Genomic DNA, 16,488 nt, shown 5'->3' with positions numbered 1-16,488 from the left:
AATGTGTCTGTAGAAGAATCCAGAGTCAATCTGTTAAAGAGGACACGTGAGATTATTATTTGGTTTTATAACCATAAAAATTGGTCTAATTGATCCCAGAGGTGAGCCCAAAGTGAGGTCTTTTTTCAAGTCACATTTATTGTATATGTTAATCGTTTAAATCGTTTATTAAGAAATTAAATGTGTTTTTCTTTATGGATATTTATTGGGCTTTCAAATAACACCAATATTTTTGGGGCACCATGATTGTGTCAGTAGAAACGAGTTTTCCTGTAAAACGTAGGTGGGCCGATTTTTGTGATGACCAGTATAGTTTTTTTATGAACAAAGAAAAACTTTTTAATAAATTTTTAAATTTCTCACAGATAACGACTTGAATAAACTTTACGAGGAGGCACGAGTTTAACAAATTTTTCAGTCTTTATATCAATCAGCAGAGTTAAACATACATAATACGTAATATATCATATTCGTTGTTGAATATTATTACTTAGTTTCGATTGAGATCATTACTTGCAAATCAAATCAGTTAAAAAAGGAAAGACTAGGCCAGTCTAAAAGCAACGTTGACCTATTAAATAATTAATAACTTTCTTTTGTCTAAGAAAATAGGCTTTCAAGAATATTAAAGCTTCAAAATCGAAACTCGAGAATTCTCGAGCTCCGGTAATTTTTTTCTCGTCTCGAATGAAGCCAAATTTCTCGAGTTTTCTCGAGTTCGAGAAAGCTCGAGCAGAAACCCTAGTCACAAGCACACTGCATTACCCCACGTCAACGCGACATAACTTAATAACGCTGTATGTAAAACAAGCTTCAAAGTCACATCCAGCGAAGCCTTTGAGATTCTAAAATTGTTTAAATAAAGCCGTCTACACGTTCAGAACTATCACGTTATCCTCTTTCTGTCTGAACAATACAAAATCACTTCTTGGAAAATTTCATTCAGTCCCAACACAATGTGGAATGTTGTAGGTCATACGCTAGCTTTGACGTTTGAAGATAGTGTAGTAGAGATGTTTGTTTATTTATTTAATCATTTATTTGCATTACCTTTTTTTATTACGTCCACTCCACCGCGTCTACCTCTATGTCTGTAATAAATTAAAAAAGTACAGAACGGATTTTCATGTGGTTTTCACCAATAGATAAGTCATGAGGAAGTTAATTTATATTAAAATGAAGGTAAGCTTTTTTTGGTACTTTTAATGGTACTCGTACATACAAAGATGCTCTGTTCCTCTCTTATATTCCTGACTTAATTACAAGCTGAGATTTAATCCTCTTTCGCCGTTTTTTCTTTGACACAATAATTAAAAAAGTCTTTTATAACTAAATCAAATTGTACCTACCTCTACCTACGTATCTACTTTAAGATTCTTGTTACACTATATCTTTTATCTTTACACTAAATTAGGTTTCCAGACCATTCAGAAAAATAAATTTCATTATTGACAAAAGAGCAATCCTCCAAAAATAGGTAATTAATTACATAGATGGCTAGGTAAATACAATAACTAAGCTATCATCATTAATTTAGATTTGCAAATTACCATTACATACAATCAAACTTTACACTGAAGTCTGAGAATAGCAAACATTTAAGTCCTATTTTATTAACTTCATCGAGTTTCGACGTGAACAGCGAATTAAAATAACAATAAAGATAAATTAGACACTAAAGTCACATTGAATTTGAAATGAGCGGACTGGATTTGCTGCGAACAGCGTGTTTACTTTGTTAATTAAAGTAAATTATAGAATATGGGCCAGAGTCGTTCTAACTAAGCCGTACACTAGGCCACTACACGCCAAAACATGTACCTAAAGATAATATTTTTTTCCTACGTGTGGCACTGTGCACACTGGGCGGTCGAATGGTCGAGCCACCAAGAATAACTACTTAGATATGAAAATTGTCTCTCACTCACTCGTGGCTTAGTGTGCGGCCACACTGAAACAAACTATTCTAGATTTTGTAACTTAGAAAAGCCAATTTACAACTTAATTTCGCGCTAAAATTACTAGACTTGTTTCTTTAGAAAATAGGTCGCAGTTGTTAGACTTTTCAGTGCTTCGAGCTTTCGAGTGATGTTAAACATTTTAAAATATTAATTTTATTGAACTAGTTTTCAAGTTCTGGAGTGCCAGACTAAACACAAAAGTCTGGACTCTGGAATTATTAGTAATGGATATCAATTAGAAATAGAATATTAACTGATCTTATTTATGGAAAATGCGAACTTGTTAACCACTACTATAACAATGAATGCGGGCTATCGTTTTAGTGCTCGCCAGTTTGCGCTGTAGAGTGGTCCTGCCACGCGACTGTGGTGCCAACTGTTAAGCATAAAAACGTATAGACAATACATACTTACCATCACATCCACCCACAAGGTGGACCGACGATCTCATAAAGGTACTAGGAAGGCGCTGGATGCAGGCTTTTGTGAGAATCATTGGGGGAGGCCATTGTTTAGCAGTGGTCGTCCTATGGCTGAAATGATGACGATGATGATACATACTTATATTGCCTTGATGTTTGTCAATTACCAAAAATAGCATTTGTAACATCGAAACAAAATAAAACTTAATGTCATTTATTTCGCCCGAGTGGAATTTTGTCTGTCACAAAAAACTTTATCGCGCGCATTCATGTTTCAAAAACCGGGATAAAAACTATCCTATGTCCTTTTCCGGGACTCATACTATATCTATGCCAAATTTGATCAAAAGCGGTTCAGTGGTTTAGACGTGAAATCAAGACAGACAAACAGAGTTACTTTCGCATTTATAATATTAGTATGGAATTATAGATAGTAGATAGTATAGATATAGATATTTAACGACACGTTCCCGTAAACGCCCCAGCGATTGTCCCGATCGGTTGGCTGCCCATTTATAAAAACGGTCTCGGTAAAGGAATCTGCGATACACGTACGTAAGCCGTAAGCTTTAAAAATGGGATTGTTACTGCTAGTGATGCCAACTATAGGGACTATTTTACCACTCTTCTGCGCCTAGCAAGCAACTCTAGAACTTCTTAGTCAAGAGTGTCTAATGCCCGTATTCACAAACATTACTATGAGGTCTCACAGTACGCACAGGGTAACCCACAAACCAATCACAGAGCTCTAGTCAACGCTATGCGTTCGATTTGCTGCTTTACTTAAGCAAGCATCGTTTGGGAATACGGGCGTCAATCTCTGACCACTGTGCAATAGCAAGGATCAAGTTGGTAAATAATTACCACATTATGTCCTATCGATGGTACTATTATGGATTTTCGCGCTCTATGAATAGAGTATCGACAGTGGGCTATCCAGCATCACTAGTTATTATGAAGGGAAAAATTATAGCCGCTATTTTTAGACGTGTAGTCCGCGCCAATAGCAAATAGGCTTTAGTAATTTTGTATACAAGTTACGATAAAAATCAATTCTAACATAAACTGAAATGTCACAGTAGTGTTCTCAATTATTTTCCTTTGTAATGAAAAATACGCAAGTCAGTTTAATTACTCCAATAGCTAGAGCAAAACCTCGTATAAATAAAAGACCATATAAAGCTCGGTGTAAAAGTAAATCGGCCATATTGGTCTACAAACTGGCCAAAGTCTATTAGAGTTGACTATAAAAATTAAATTAAAACCTTTATAAACCTTCAACGTTCTCGTTTTATTCAAGTTACCCCAACAGCTTTGTTAGCAATTACCAAGTTTACATTCAGCGCTTTAAAAATGTACTCAACGGATACTGAATTATGAATTTGACATTTTCAGAAAAACCAGAGCGGTGGCTTTTAAAAAGGCGGGCAAAAACGTACAATGCCAGCAGATTGTCTGCACCCAGTACAAAACCTCTCTCTCTCACGTAAAAATATTTCTAAATGTAGATTTCGTTTTAATTTTATGCCCCGGTCATTAACTGTGTGGTAAAACCTCTGGCCATATTCGCCGACTGTGCTAATTGAGGATATTTTTAATAGCTCACTCTTGAATCGTTGGAAAAATATAAAGAATTAAGCTTAATGAACTTTATATTTTATGTTTATTAATAATTAAATATAAACACCACGATGCACACACAAATGGAAATTAGCTTATGTTTTAGGATATTCGGTTTATCTCTCATATTCTCATGCAAAAATTAAATGATTAATATCAAAACTGTTATGAAGTCCAATCCGTTGGAAAAAGCGTAAAAAGCTTAAATGAAAATGGCACTAACAATAGTGGTTTCTTTCATTTTCAATTTATAGACGGATGTCCTTGTCTAACTTCCCTTTTGTTCATTACAAAATTACCACTTACCATTACCAGCCAATTCAAACAACACTTCAATTTCTCAATATAGTTAAGTCTATTCTATATCTGCTTATACCAGGATCTGAAACCAAAATACATTGGAGAATTAGGTATCAAATATTCAAATATCTTTGTCAATTCAAGGCGTCTCCAAGAAATCTGAAATGGAAATCTTAATTAGTTAATTTAGCTTTATATCGACTGCTAACGTCTGTAGAGTGCCAAATATGAGACTTAGGCTCGATTCCAACACAACTTTGACAGCAGCAATCTCCAGAAAATATAAAAATGTAATATATGTACTTACTATACATTCCATTTTCATATTTTAGTATTTACGAGTACGTACGTAGTTTATTAGTACATAGTATCTAAGTAGTACGTAATTTTCATGCTAAGAAACTCAGTTTAACGTATAAGAGAGCACTTCATGACTGTCATTGAACACCAGCTACGTAAGTATTTGCGTATTCTCATTCAATAAAAAAAAAACCGACTCCAAAAAACCTACACTAAAAAGTAGAATAATAATTACTAATTACCTACTTATTTATTAGGACGAATTATTAATATTTATGTAGGTATACCATGATTGATACTTCTGGAGTCGGTGCCAAGATTATGAAACATGTAAAGTTTGCCTGCACCGACTCCAAAAGTATCAATCATGGTATACCTACATAAATATTAATAATTCGTCCTAATAAATAAGTAGGTAATTAGTAATTATTATTCTACTTTTTAGTGTAGGTTTTTTGGAGTCGGTTTTATTTTTTTTTATAAAATTTTACTTATTTCTTGCTTTTTAGTTAACTAATTATTACCTTGATGTTACCACTGAAGGTAGGCAGTACATTGAGACCATATTCTTAATGTATATTATAAAAAAGTTCATCCCCAATTTTCCACCCTTGGGGGTGAAATATTTTCTTCAAATTCGCATGGAACCATCCTTTTGATAATACCTATTCAACAAAAAAGTAATCTTTCTAATTGGTTTATAATCGGCGGAGATATTGCGTATAAAAATGTTCATCCCCAATTTTCCACCCTTGGGGGTTGTTTTTTTTATTATTAAATTTAAATGGGACCACCCTTGAGGTATTACCTATACGCTGAAAAAAGATTTGTTCAAATCGGTTCATAATTGGCGAAGTTATCGCGTAACAAACATAGAAAAAAAAAACATACGGGTCGAATTGAGAACCTCCTCCTTTTTTTGAAGTCGGTTGAAAATTAACCTACTCTACAAGATAAACATTATACAATCAAGTATAAAGTGTTTGGTATACCTACTTTTTCTCTGTGACACGAATTCTTTTGTCACGCGCACAAGCTATTAGAAAACCTTCACGCCGATACAAACTTTCAGACCCTATTTCAGGCCGCCTAAGATTTACTTTCACGACAAAATGTACATTAACGTGTCCTTCGTCAAGGTTACGTACGTCCCTGTGCCGAAATTCATCATAAGTTTACGTGCGAAATGTAATAGGCAGACAAAGCTTGTCACATATCAATCAATATGATGTATTAACACTTTTTTCATCAATTATGATATCACAAACGTCTAGACGCTTGAGAACAGCAATAATAACCGCCGAAACTCATTTTAAAATGTATCTATTTAAAAAATGTTTATGCGCGACGACACAATTATATTTATCAGTATGTATCGACACGTTTCTCACCAATGAGTCGAGGTGCCAGCTTGAGACCGCGCTAGGCGCGGCAGGCGACACGCCGCAGCTCCATAATGCCCCGCATCTGTGCTTGATTAAATCATAAATATGCTGCAAGCGCGAGCGTAAACAGCCCTCATTCCGCAATAGTGGAGCCGCCATTTTGAATTTTATTAAAACTTCCCGGATCAAGGATGCCTTACGTACCCATGTGTATTAACCACGTTCGTATTAGTAATGCAGAAGCTCATTTGTCTGCTTTTTCTTAATGACATTTTTTATTTGAAGCCAGAAGTAGTCTGAACGTATTTCCAATAAGAAAAAAGTCGCTAATACTCGGGATTTATGAGGCGGACCTTTTTATAAACTAAAGAAATGCTGCAGAGACAAAAAATAAGAAACCTTTTCAAATAATGTTTGAAAGAAGTTGCCAAGGTCTATGTTTCCGCTTGTTCTCTCTTAATCCTAAACCTTAAAGTGAGTTATACACTGGCTATAAATGGGAGCGTATCTTAAACCAAACACTCCCGGCAAACGACCTCTTTAAAGTATTTTTTGTTTATTACTAAGCAGGCGTCTGTCTGGGGGCCGATGATAAGACCGTTATTCTGTTTTTATTTCGCTCCGGTTTAATATGCATTATCAAAATAACTTTAATGGCTCTCGACTTGAGTGTTCGTAAACTTTTACCGAGACACTTAGCTTTTGTTTTTGCATCAAATTCAGGGCTAAAATATTGAATTGTTTAATGGAATAAGGCGAATTGAATGGCTGCTATCTTAAGAGTTTGAAACAGATGGTATTGAATTTGTATAACCACAGAATGAGTTAGGTAGAACGCTTTGTTTGGAAATCTGACAGTTGTTTTGTTGATAGCGTTTTCTGTGATGGTTTTCATCTAAAGTAAGTAGCGCATATCATAATTTTATATATCTTTTGAATTATATTCAGCTATAATGATCTAACTAAGCCTTTGTTGGTTAATAATAGAGACTCCCGTGTAGATATTTCTAGATAAGTTCTACGGATGAATGCCTGTGGCTTCGTCCTAGGGCGGATACTAAAGGTCTCTTCTGTCCTAACATACCTGGTGTCAGATTTATAAACCTCTATAACTTGCTGGTAGACTCCCTCTACAATAGTCCTAAATATGAAAAAATCTGATGATTTAAAAGTTTTTTACATTATATTGTAAACGTGCGGTGTGGCTTTTACTAAAGTTTCTTCTTGGCTCTTACTCGTTGTCATATAACATGAAATACGAGTATCTGGAGCACGCACGAATGTAAAATGTAAGTTATGTAAGTTCTCTTGAACTGAAAACGAAACATACCTTATAAATGTATGTATGACTATGTAGTACATAGTTAGCGTCATTCAGCGTCAATTTTAATCTTCAAAGTGAAAACTTAATCTCCTCAAAGGGTTAGTGAGTAGATGTGCAAGAAACGTATAATTTTGCGGCGCAGCTTCAACCGAGTGTTTTGTGTAGTTTGGAGCGGCCAACGGAATAGGTTGAGCACTTTCAATGAGAGCTAAGGATAGGTCTCAGACAGCCTTTGTTAAAAAATAATGGGTTTATTTGACAACTAAAAAGCCTACGACAAAGCGACCGTTCTAGATATAGTTAACGATTGCCTGTGGGTTTAACTAGGATACCAGCCCATAGCTCGCGTAGTCCAAGTACCCAAACAATCTCTACATATTAAAGTTTGAAAATAACTAAGATCGAAGCAGTTAATTCGTCTGCCAAGGGTACGGAAAATATCCTTGATTTCTAAAACTCACGACGAAGTAGTAAAAAAGACATACTGTAGACTGATTAGATTTACATCAGGCTTGAATTAACCTAATCCGTACTTTTAGAGGCCCGTTCAACCACCATCACCAGTTATGAATACAGATGATACTACCAAACCGATACACAGGAGTTGCATCGGTGGGAACGAGAGGTAGGAATAGGTAACCATGATAAGAATGTAAACGATAATTTCCCTATCCACCACGATTGGCAGATTGCTCCGTAATCGCGTCGTATTCGATCGGGCCCAATCTCTACGCCACAGCATTCCACCGGAGATTGCCCTTCTACTAATTCGACTCGAATAATGTGATAAGCAAGCACCAAGTATTAAACTACAAGATACCCGTAAATGTACCCTATTTATTAGAACTTTACCATAAAAGATGACGGAGGACTTTAGAGTTTCGCGCTGAAATAGCGCATAATGTAGTAATTAGATGGCTCCATTTTTCAGGTTTCAGCGGGCACCAATAATGGAAAATTAAAAAGCCCGACGCTAAAGTTCTAACATTTTATAAGATAATAAAAAGACTATTTGGGGTTCAATTCCTTCCATTGGTCAATGAAACTTTGTTCTAGCGTACGAAGTAATTGTATAAGACTCTTTGTGTTAGAGAGGTAAAGAGTAATAAAGAAGAGTAGAGTAAATAAATTCTAGCAACCCACATTCGGAGTGGAGTGATAACATTATCACCAGCTCCATTAAACAAACGTAGTCACCTTAGTCATCGGTTTGTCACTAGAGGCGGGGCAGATTTACGGGCCAACTTACTCGCACTTAATTTACGCGAACAACTTTCTTCGAGCGTAAACGCCAGGACCGGCCCACGGAGATACGTCACATGTTGCCGGCGCCCTACGCCCGGGATTACATCGCTCATATGCAAAATAAATTGTTTTAACGCATTAGTCAACAAGTTAATGCGAGGATTATGTTACTCCTTTGAAATGTTTCGCAAGATGAGTCTGAAGTTCAAAACAGAGGTGAAACCTTTTACTCGAAAGTTAAGCCGGCCCTATTTTATCCTCGTGATTCCAAGTCCCGCTAAGGCAGTTAACAATTTATGGAGCTAAAATAATCATCCCCAAATCTGCCAATGAAATTCAAATTCAACGTTGTAGTTTGTTCCCAGAATACGCAATATTAGCTCTTAATAGATAGCTTTTAACCGTGAATTTCAGCGAGTTTCCCACCGCGCGGAAAATCAAAGGCCGGTATGTACATACCCTTCGCGGAATAACTCCTGGACCGTAACGCTATTACGGGACTTTTCTTCTTCAACAAATAAAGGAATGCCGTCCACAGAAAGTTAAGTAATTATTTCCTTCGTTAAGTAATTGTTTCCCCATATTGGTGTTGTTTCCTCATTTTAATTACAGAAGTAATAGTACGTGTTGGGACTAATTGAGTGGGCCGCACTAAGAGCACCATTATTGCGAACAACAGAGACGACTAATGGAAATTAGCTTCCAGCTAATTGCCATGAATACGTTTAGCATAAATCAGCAGTTTTAAAAACCATGACAGGCGAAATGGGGATATGGCGACGAACGCGTAAGACCCTATTCAGAGTACAGACAACTTTCGTGACACGCAAAAATGTGAAATAAGTATTATACTTATTTATTGTAATATTTACGAGTTCAGTTATGTTTGTTTGTGCTAGTACCACAGAATAATAATAAGTACTACGTACAGAAGTTTTACTTCGCGAAGGTATTTAAAAAAATGTATGCTCAATGTCATTAACAATATGGTGTAATTTAGCCTGTCTCAAGAGTCAAGCACCATTTTGTTGACAAACGTCAGTGATCGGCACTGCGCCGAAGCTATAGGGCTGACTTCGGTAAAATGATGTGACGTGAGGTGCCAAACTGCGGAAAATGGCGGAGGAAATACATGATTTAGCATGAATTATCATGAATAATATTAACTACTTATTTACCTCTCAGTGTCTTGAGGCAACTTTAAAAGAGTACATTCTGTGTTTTTATTATTATTTAGGCAGTTAAATACTGCACAGTATTTAGTACACCATTTTCTTCATTTTCTTCCATCATACACAAGAATACGCGTGCGTGAGTCAATGTTCGCTCGTATGTGAGGCCTTGTCGAATAGTATCCTGTAGGTGGGCCATCGAGCGTGTTTTGTTTTCGATGTAAACTCGCGGAGATGAACAGGCCTGCTAGTACCTACTAAATAAAGTATGTATTTTGAAAAATTGTCAACCACTAATGAGAATGAAGTATAAAATGTGGCATACGCTCTGGGCAGTAAAAGGGCACTCTAATGCCAAAATACATTTAAATAACTTTTCAGCTCCTGAATAAATAATCTGCTTGATGGTCTCTGACGATCTGTAATTACCCAATGTCAAGTTGTCACCTCACTCAGCCATAGAGTAGTCTGGGTAAATATTAAAATTGGCGGAGGAAAGTAACGGAAAATTCCATGGTATGGTCCGTGAAGACAAATGAAAAGCTTCGTTGGGAGCTTTTTGCATGACAGATATTTTGAATTATTAAATTGCTGTTCGTGCCACTATCAGTTCAATTGTTATACCTTATGTAAACTTTATTTGCATAAATATTGATTTCTCTCTCGGTGGTGTTCGTTCGGAAACTACAACTTCATCGGTCAACTACATTTCGGCTAATACACACAGCTTGTACAAGCTCTACTTGTTAGAGCCATTCATCATCATCGTCATAATTTCAGCCTCATAACGTCCATTGCTGGGTATAGGCCTTCCCCAATGATTTCCAGATTGCCTGGTAGTTAGCAGCCTCCATCCAGTTCCTTCTTGCAACGTGTAAGACGTCGTCTGTTCATCTTGTGGGTGAACGTCCCACTGCGATTGCCGGAACGTGGCCTACAATCCAGAACCTTACTGGCCTATAGGCTGCCAGTTCTATGTGCTATGTGCCGTGCGTATTGCATTAGCTCGCTAATCGGTCCTTAGTAGAGTCGTTGACGGAACCTTAATATCGATAGTATTTTTAGGCTGAGTTGCACCATCTTACTTTGACAAACGTCAAAAATGTGTCAAACTCCATACAAAAAGCACCGGTTATCGTCATAGTTACCGTTAAAGTTAGGTGGTGCAACTCAGCCTTAGACTATAACACAAACCATTGATAATGCTGTCTATGCGCCGAGTGGTCTACGGTTGTGTCACGCGATATACCGGTTAAGAAATTGTTTTACTTTACGATTTCCCGCTTTCAGCGTAGGCCCGAGGAGGCCCATTATCTATACTAATATTATAAAGCTGAAGTTGTGGAACATGACGCTCAACCACCATAAGGAGTTAGAGCATATATTTACACAATCTTGGTTTGTCTATATATACTGGGCAGGGTAAAAAACTTCGTCACCGCGATGCAGGATTGTATGCGCGGTGGAGTTTGCCATAGTAAGATCGTAACAACGCCATCTGTTGGTACGGTTTGTAGTGGCGCAATTTATTAATCACAGTTTGTTTATTTGGTTGAACGCGCTAATCTCAGGAACTACTGGACCAATTTGAAAAATTCTTTTTGTGTTGGATAGTCCGTTAATCCCTGAAGGCTTTAGGCTATATATCATCACGCTAAGACCACTAGGAGCGGAGCACCAATGAAGAATGTTTCAAATCAGTGATTTTTTTCCTTTTGAGAGCTGACGCTGCGTAAACGGTTAAAGTTTCGCATAAATTATGTATGATAGGATTTTCCCCTTTAAAAGTTCTACAAAAAAGTCCGCTACAGCATATGTCTATCTTTTATGGTTGGCTCACTGTAACCTTTTTGTCTGGATGTCTGGATGTTTGTTCCTACGTTAAAAACCATTTAAAAATCCTATGAGAACTTTTTCGACTTCTACACGGACGAAGTCGCGGGCAAAAGCTATTTGTAAAATCATCATCATCATCATCATCATCATCATTTCAGCCATAGGACGTCCACTGCTGAACATAGGCCTTTGTAAAATAATTAGACTAAATTATTAAAAGTGCCTACCCAAAGTCATTAGTCCACGCGGACGAAGTCGCGGGCACAGCTAGTCTTACATATTTTACACATGTCCCCGACGTTTGGGACGGCTGTAAATCTCGCCAAATATTTGTACGGCGTGAGGGATGACGTTAAAAATAAGGAAGGAGAAAATAATATTCTTAGCCGATAAAAAGAAATGAAAGCTGAATTAAACAAACAAACATTCAGAACTAAAGATACTGCTGACTCGACCTCGACTAACCTAGTACTCGAGATAAAGAGTTATGTCTTTTACAACATGCTGTGAGTTTATGTCCTAAGTATATTATGGACCGCCTGATTCTAAGAAGCTGTCTCTGGCTGGAGAAATAAATGGAAAATCGTGCCTTTTGGCGCTCGTAAAATCCTAAAATGCAGTTGTGACTTTTTTCATTCATTACGACTTCATGATCAGTTCACTAGAACCTATTTATTATAGATATCATCATCAAGTCATTTAAGAATGTAGTCGAAATCCTCCTCCCATTAATCAATCAAGCCTCAAGTAAATTAGGGAGAGTCGTACTCTTGCAGTGGAGACCAGTTCTATCTAGATATCAGACCAGACCAGACTATCAAGATAATACTGAGTGGGTGACCTCTTTGGCAACATTTTTGTTTTCTCCGCCTCATTGTTTTTGTGCTTTTTAGTTGTCAAATAAATAATTTTTCTTTCTTTCTTTCTTTCAGTTAATGAACTGGTAATGAGCACTCATTAAAACTTACAAGTAATTATTTTACATAAAAGATATTCAGGACCTCCGTTATCACTGCCTTTGTAAAAGTAAGTCATGCAGTAGTGTACGAGTATCAAAATTAATGCCATCGTATGAAATATGCGCACTTATTTTTAATTTTCAATAACAAAAGGATGCAGCGGATCCGCGACGAGTTATTATCTTTCCCAACGCCAGTTCACAACGGTTGTATATTGGAATGCTTTTTGAACGGCTAAACTATACAATATAACTATTCATACTATGAATTCCCAATACTCCGTGTACATACAATATAATGTACGGTTGAAGCGTCAGTCAGGTGATAGAACATTGCATTATTCCACTCGACGACCGGTACAGTCGGAAATAAAAACGCTATATGGGGCATTCCACGCGAAGCGGGCAGGTAAAAAAAGTCGATGTTTCCGATTTCAGTAATATTTGAGTATGTTCTACCTATACATATTATTGATACGTGTACCAAATATTTTTGTAATATAATGACTAGTTTAAGAGTTATGGGTCTTCGAAGTTTTCGACAACCGGTTGGCATGCAGTACTTCAAAGCCGATTATGGAGTCATAAAATTATATATTAAAATAATTAAACCACGGGATTTATTACTTCATTTACCGTGCTTTTTAACTGTATTTTTGGAAACGAAAAAAAAAATATTTTTTCCTAAAAAAAATGCAAATTAATTTTTTTTCCTTGATTTTCACAAAGTTCGACCCTTTCGATTTTTTTATTTTTTTTTATTTAAATAGCTAATATTGTGTAGAACATTCATGCCAACTTTCAAAGTGGGCGTGGAAGTGGATTCGGAGCTAGACTTAAAATACTGCCGAAGGGTGGCGTCCAGCGCCGCACCGTCGCGCTGCCGCGCCTGAAGCCCGCCGCCTGTGCGCGTTTAGTTAAACTGACAAGCAAATAAAATCACTTTTGACGGAATGTTTTGTAGATTTTTAATAACACCAAGACATTTTTAATACCTATTAAATACTAAAATACGTTATAAAATAAAGTAGTAGTAGTAAATAAAGTTGCGTTTTTCCGTATCGTGAAAAATAAATTACATTACTCGTAACTGTGAATATTTCCTAACAAAAATAGAATGAGCTGTTATTTTTATACCTTTCGAGTTACAAAAGGCGATTATGTGGGAGGCAGACGGTCGTCAGTGCTTTCATCCTATTCCTATGAAATTAAGTGGCTCATAATAATTTTTAGATATAATGAATACTAGACCTTTCATTCTATCTAGTCTTTTGAAAGGTCGTAAATTATTGGTAATTAGAAGATATTGTGGACCGGATTAATAGATCCACCAGTTAATTTAGGTCAGGACTAATACCCAGAACCGAACCGAACCGGCCGTGCCGCCCGGCATGTGCGGATACGCCATAACTAGGCTTGTGTAGTACATGTACTATGTACTAATAGGAAGCAATTCCTTTAATTAAGTGAACGAGAACGAACTATTCCGTCTTGGTCGTTCAAATCGGTCTTTTAGTTCACTTTAGTACAGCCGATCACTAATGAATAGGTGTGAACGAGACGTGAAATTGGTGACAACCGCGCGCGAGCGAGATGGATTCGGCTCTGTGAGTGTGTAGCGAGTATTTTTCGATATTGGACCATAAATGCATATGAATAAAGACTTTTTTCGTTCGATCTACCTAATAGAATCAGTGTACTAAAATGTGCTAGTTAATAGTACTAGAAGACCGAACTAGTTCATTTGACCGATTTTCGGAGTTCGGAGCGATCCTTTCAGTGTCCGAGTAAGAACAAGCCTGGCCATAACGTATTTTTTAGTATTTAATAGGTACTAAAAATGTATTGGTGTTATTAAAAATCTAAAAAACATTCCGTCAAAAGTGATTTTATTTGCTTGTCAGTTTCACTAAACGCGCACAGGCGGCGGGCTTCAGGCGCGGCAGCGCGACGGCGCGGCGCTGGACGCCACCCTTCGGCAGTATTTTCAGTCTAGCTCCGAATCCACTTCCACGCCCACTTTGAAAGTTGGCATGAATGTTCTACACAATATTAGCTATTTAAATAAAAAAAATTAAAAAAATCGAAAGGGTCGAACTTTGTGAAAATCAAGGAAAAAAAATTAGTTTGCTTTTTTTTTAGGAAAAAATAATTTTTTTTTCGTTTCCAAAAATACAGTTAAAAAGCACGGTAAATGAAGTAATAAATCCCGTGGTTTAATTATTTTAATATATAATTTTATGACTCCATAATCGGCTTTGAAGTACTGCATGCCAACCGGTTGTCGAAAACTTCGAAGACCCATAACTCTTAAACTAGTCATTATATTACAAAAATATTTGGTACACGTATCAATAATATGTATAGGTAGAACATACTCAAATATTACTGAAATCGGAAACATCGACTTTTTTTACCTGTCCGCTTCGCGTGGAATGCTCCATATTTTGTATTGGATTCCTTCCATTGGCATAATGTTTTAGTGCTAAATACTTTGGCATAACGACATCAGCGTAATTAATTTTATGCAAAATAGATCGTGTATAATTTTCCTAAATATTTATCAACCTATCAATTATTATGATGGTCTGAAGTGGTGGATTGAAAGCTGTAAATAAAATTCACAAAATTATACACCTATTTTCTATGAGTAGGCTTTTAAATAGTACTTTTATAAAGTTAAAACGACACAATCATTACAAATTAACTACCTACCTAAAGTAGATTTGATGTTGAATTGTTGAATGTTGATGACAAATTGTACACATTTCCACCACTGACTGTACTTGCCGATAATTATTTTCATACAGAAAATGCGAACCAGTAAATACTGCCGCAACCGGACTCGGATGGACTTACCGTAGTCGATCGCGAGCAAACATATTAAAATTTAAACGTGCTTTCAATACAGAAATTAAATCTGTCGTTCATGAAATTCGCTCGTTCAAATTTTCAATAACACGTCCAGTTTTTAATCCTCACGCAAGGATAAAAAGCTCGCAAAAGCTTTAAATCCAGCGAATTAAAGTTATAACATCTGTTACATGATATGATACATAATGGTAGAGTGAGGTATCGTGTCTACATGATGTACTATACATATGAAATACTGAATTACAAATACAAATTAGGTCTTACAATTCAGGCAGTTACTCGTACAAATAAATAATCCATTAATTATGGTCAATACATTGATTAAAGTGAACCCAACATAGACGAAGTTTTTTTAAATCTAATCCGTATTCGAATTTCTGATAGCAACTGTTTCAAACTGAATTTAGGAGATGATACAGCTGAATTGAATTATCTCTAATTAATATAAATATCAACATTTAGTTTCACCGTCTTCTTCTTTCATATCTTTCATTAATTTAATTTCGTATCTAGCGACAGATTTTATGAGCCGACATAGTCATAGCATTTGATATGACTCAATAGGACTAAAAGCCCTTTGAAGCTTTTAATGTAATTATTTCTTCAATCTGTAATGCAAGTAATCATATTTCTTTTAGGACTCCAACCTTCAATGTCCTAACTGAAATAAGAGCAAAACATACAGATTTAGGTTACACCATACGTCTCTGGGAACCGAGCTAAGAACTTTTAACTAGAGAGAACCCAAGCACAAGTCAAAACAAAATTTCAAAACAACATTCAAAAACATCACGTTTCTTTCTAAATTATAATACGACACATCTCCAAGACAAAGACTCTCAAATAAGCGACAATTCCATCACAATTAGTGAGAAGATAATTTCATTATTTCAAGATTGCGTAATCCAAACTGGCGAATGTAAATGGAAGTCAGTTTAGCGAGCGCCTTTGCTGGAAGTTTCATTTGCTGAGCGCGAGCTGACTATATCCTAATGTCCTAATTATGCCTTTCTTCGTTAAAACAAAAGTAGATACGTGAATTAGCTAACTCTTTGAAATTATTGATTCAATGTGACCCGAGATATTTTTGC

The sequence above is a fragment of the Ostrinia furnacalis genome, unplaced genomic scaffold (genome assembly GCF_004193835.3).
Source record: "Ostrinia furnacalis isolate ACB-3 unplaced genomic scaffold, ASM419383v2 OfSCF4245, whole genome shotgun sequence".
Taxonomy (NCBI): Eukaryota; Metazoa; Arthropoda; class Insecta; order Lepidoptera; family Crambidae; genus Ostrinia; species Ostrinia furnacalis.
The sequence above is the reverse complement of the archived record's forward strand: the minus strand, read 5'-3'. Positions refer to the sequence as shown.